Source organism: Sapajus apella, unplaced genomic scaffold (assembly GCF_009761245.1).
Source record: "Sapajus apella isolate SASKATOON/1434 unplaced genomic scaffold, GSC_monkey_1.0 scaffold60, whole genome shotgun sequence".
Lineage (NCBI taxonomy): Eukaryota > Metazoa > Chordata > Mammalia > Primates > Cebidae > Sapajus > Sapajus apella.
Window position 1 is genome coordinate 1,206,896 of NW_022437000.1, and position 4,707 is coordinate 1,211,602.

The window sequence follows — 4,707 nt, forward strand, 5'->3', positions numbered from 1 at the left end:
TTTTTTATTTAACTGGTTTCAGCTTTTACCTTTTCAAATCAATCTGCCTACTTCATTTTGCATCACTTTTATTCTAATTTCCAAATCTCAAAATCTTGGGGGCAAGCTAATGCAGTGGTTATGTTCATAGACTCCGAACATGATCTGCTTTGGTTCAGAGCCTCGTTTTGTCATTTACAAGCTGTGTGACTTTGGGCAAGTTACGTACACTCTCTGTGCCTGTTTCCTCACCTGTAAAATGGGTTGCGAAGATTAAATGAGTAAATATACATAAGCTGTTAGAGCAGTGCCTGGCACATAGTATCTACTTGATAAATATTTTTGGAAAGAAAGCAAATGAACTCCTTTAAATAGTGAGCTCTAAGGATAAAACAATTTTGAATATATTCTTAGCTGTGGTTTTGGTATGAAACCTTCCTTTCAGTAGCTTGTAGATGTTTATTTCAGTTTTTGATATATTTCTTCCAATATTTTATTATAAAAAGTTTTCAAACCTATAGAAAAGCTGAAAGAATCATACAGGGAACTCAACCACTAAGTTCTACGAGGAGCATTTTGCTGTACTTAATGAATCACCTGTGCGTGCAACTGTCCAGCTCCCTCCGCCCGCTCTCCAGCTTGGTTTTTGGATGTATTGCCAGGCACATTGCGAAGAAGTTTTGACGTGCTTTAAATAAGGGGGTCAACCAGGGAAGCATTTCTTAATTCTAGTAATTTAAGTTTTGAAATTACCTTTTTCATTGCTTATTTCCCTTTATTAGAGTATGAACCAAGAACATGGTTTCTAAAATTTCTGCCTTGGAGAAGTTTTTTTTTGATGGCCAAGCACATGACCAATTTTTGTAACATGGTTACAAAAGAAGTATTTTCTGCTTGTAGGAAACACAGCTCTCCATGCTTATTAAATTGTTCTTGTCGATTATATAATTCAAATTCTCTGTATCATTATTGAGTTTTCTCTGCTTGGTTTGTCAAAGTTTGAAAGATGCATTTTGAAATTTCCTTTTATAATGTTAAAGTTTTTCTTGCAATTCTGTAAGTATGTATCTTCTCTTTGAAGTATTCTCCACTATTCTATTATAAATGCCCTGACACACCGCCGTGATCCATCTGGTGTAGCTGTAGATCGAAAGATTTATTGCTCATCCCCATTTCCTTTCCCCTGATGTTTTCCTGTCTTCAGGTGTCTGATCTGAGTCAAATGGCATTTGGTTCACTGTTTTCTATTTTCCCTGGCTAGCAACACTGATATGAAGATATCCTGAATCCTTGCCTGTAGGCAGAAAGTAAGGGATATCATGGCCTGAAAGCAGAGATAAACCTCTAAACCTCTGATCTTTTCCGTTAGGATTTTCATCTTACGGTATTTTTGCTTTTGGTTATGAGCTCTTGGTCTTTTAGGTTATTAACTTGGTTCTCAGCCATGATCATCTTCTTTTTCAACTCACAACCAATTTTAAAATAAAGATACCAAGTATCTTAGCGTGAGCTGCCATAACAAAATACAAGAGACCGAATGGCTTAAACAACAACAATTTGTTTTCTCACAGTTCTGAAGGCTGGAAGTCCAAGATCAAGGTGCCAGCATAGCCATTTCTGGTGAGGTCTCTCTTTTCTGCAAAGGCAGACAGAGACAGATGGGGGAGGAGGAAGAGAAAGACAGCAAGGTCTCTGATGTCTCTTCTTATAAGGGCGTTAATTCCATTATGAGGACTTCATCTAAATCTAATGATCTCCCAAGAACCCATTTCCAAACACCATCATATTGGGGATTCGTGCTTCAACATACGAGTTTTTAGAGGACACAGTTCAGTCCATAGCATCAAGTTTTTAAAATTTTTGTTCCTCCTAAACTTCCGGAACATATTTTGGGTACTCTACTTAAATGTCCTTGGGAGTTCTCATTAGTTCTTTATTAAAAGTTATCGTCTGGCCGGGCGCGGTGGCTCAAGCCTGTAATCCCAGCACTTTGGGAGGCTGAGGCGGGTGGATCACGAGGTCAAGAGATCGAGACCATCCTGGTCAACATGGTGAAACCCCGTCTCTACTAAAAATACAAAAAATTAGCTGGGCATGGTGGTGTGTGCCTGTAATCCCCGCTACTCAGGAGGCTGAGGCAGGAGAATTGCCTGAACCCAGGAGGCGGACGTTGCGGTGAGCCGAGATCGCGCCATTGCACTCCAGCCTGAAAAAAAAAAAAACCCTGAGTGAAACTCCAAAAAAAAAAAAAAAAGTTATCATCTGGGTCTTTGCTGATTTGTCCTTCAAAGGGAGCCTCCTTATTCAGCTGTTCCATATTCTGTTCTTCCTCTTCGTGTCTTTCTCTCTCTTTCTCAGGGCACTGAGTTTTTCTCAAACAGTTACAAGTGTATATTTTTTAACCTGCTCACTTGGTTGTGGCTTTAGTCCCCACACCGGCCAGGATGCTGAGGCCTCCTGAGCAGTAGCAAGCTGGTGAGAAAACTGCGATGCTATTCATTGCCCTTGAGAGCGGTGGGAATGATGGTCCTCTCCTGCCACAGACCTGCACAATTTTTTTTTTTTTGAGACAGAGTTTCACTCTTGTTACCCAGGCTGGAGTGCAATGGTGCGATCTCAGCTCACTGCAACCTCCGCCTCCTGGGTTCAAGTGATTCTCCTGCTTCAGCCTCCTGAGTAGCTGGGATTACAGGCACTCACCACCATGCCAGGATAATTTTGTTTTTTTTAGTAGAGATGGGGTTTCTCCATGTTGGTCAGGCTGGTCTCGAACTCTCGACCTTAGATGATCTGCCCGCCTGAGCCTCCCAAAGTGCTGGGATTATAGGCGTGAGTCACTGTGCCCAGCCTAGACCTGCACAATTTGACTTAGGCCTCCTGGGTTCGACAGGAATGGGCAGGCCCTTCCAGAGCCACTTGGGCCACAGGTGGGCAGAGGAAGAACTTCCTGAAAACAATCACAGGCTCTGACACCTGAGGTCCTCAGCAATCCAGGTATGCCCGGGGCCTCAGCTGTTGCATGCCCTTGTCTTTAGCCACAAGCTCCTTAGCTTTCCCCAGGTGCCAACCAGAAGAGTCTACATCTGCCTTCTTCTCCAGGGGTGCTGTGAGACCCGCGGCCTCAAATGCACCCTCCAGACCCTGCCAGCCTGACTGGTGCTGGGTTTTAAGTGACAGAGAGGGGATTTCAGACATGTGCTCCTACCGCCATCTTACCCCAATTTTCTCAAGCCCATGCTCTTAGCCTAATGGGCATTCTGTGGCTAATAGGCTAACTCAGTGTTGAATGTGTTGTGTGTTACTCTTCTGTCATGTTTGGCGATGGGATGCTCTACCTCCTATCAGTAGAGTTAGAAGAAGTATGGGATTGGGGTGAGGGAGGCATCCTGCAAGATGCATACAGAATCAAGGTCACTTGCATTCTTAAAACTCAGGGCATGTTGGGGATACGGAGGTTCTCTGAACTAGGAGTAGAAGGATATTGAAGAAAACACTTGAGAATACTTACAAGAATCAATCAAGATGCTTTTTAGAAAATACCGGGATGCCAGGAATATTTCTGGACCAAGGAAGAAAGGGGTGTGGCAGCCATGGGCAGTCCAGCGATTGGCTCAGCCAATGTGGATGTGGGAAGGGCAGTCGGAATAGCACCAATCCCCGGACACATGGGAGATGTGGGAAATGACTCCTTCCAGGGGAGGTGGCCCAGGCCTGGGACAGTAGGTGACCCTGGGAGGGATTAGCTTTCCTCCCTGGGTGGTGTGCAGACAGCACATGCTCAAAGGCAAATGGTGGAGGGGGCAGGTGGGGCTAAAATCCTGAGAATGTGGTGGCTTTTTTAGTTTGTTCACTCAGAGAGCACCATTTTGTAAGTGTCACAAATGTGACATAACGCTGGCAGTGACCCACTGAGGCAGTCTTGGATAAAATGAGATAATAAAACTAAAGATTATTTTGTCGCATCAAAAATAAGTGCATATGAGGTAGGAGATGGGACTCGACTCGGGACCGAATTGAAGACTGGCTGACATGCCCACCAGCACTATGACAATTTACCCATTCCCTGGTAATAATACGAAAGTTATTGTTATTCGAGTCCAATAATACCGAACGTTAAACACATTTCATAAAGAGATCTTCCAAACAGGCTTTGTGTGAGCAACATGTCTGTTTATTCACCTGGGTGCAGGTGGGCTGAGGCTGAAAAGGGTGTCAGCAAAGGGCGTCAGCAAAGCAGTTGGTTTTATAGGTTTGGGGTGGGCAGTGGTGTTACAGAGTAAGATCAATTACAATGGTGGGGGTAGGGGCAACAAGTATACATTACAATAAGTTCAGTGACAGTGGTTGGTGGGGTAAGGCGGAAGAGTAGTTAAAATGGTAGTGTGGGGTGGAGGGATATTCATAGAGCAAGAACAGTTAAAATGGTGGGGTGAGGAGGGTTCACATTATCATAATAACAGTTCAAATGGCAGGGTGGGGAGAGAAGCTCAGTGTTGGGGAGAGCTCCACTGGTCAATTAGGGATAATGGCAAATGCAGGTGGGGTGTGGGGAGCGATCTGCTGAGGCAGGCAGGACTTCAGACCTTCTGGGTCCAGGCTTGCTCGTGGAGGCCTGACAGTTACCACCCTTTTTCTAGAAATTTCTGAATAACCTGCCCTTTAATTTGCATGTAATTCTAAGTCGGTATGGATGTGACTGCAGACCTGGCCCTAGGTTGCTACCCTGGA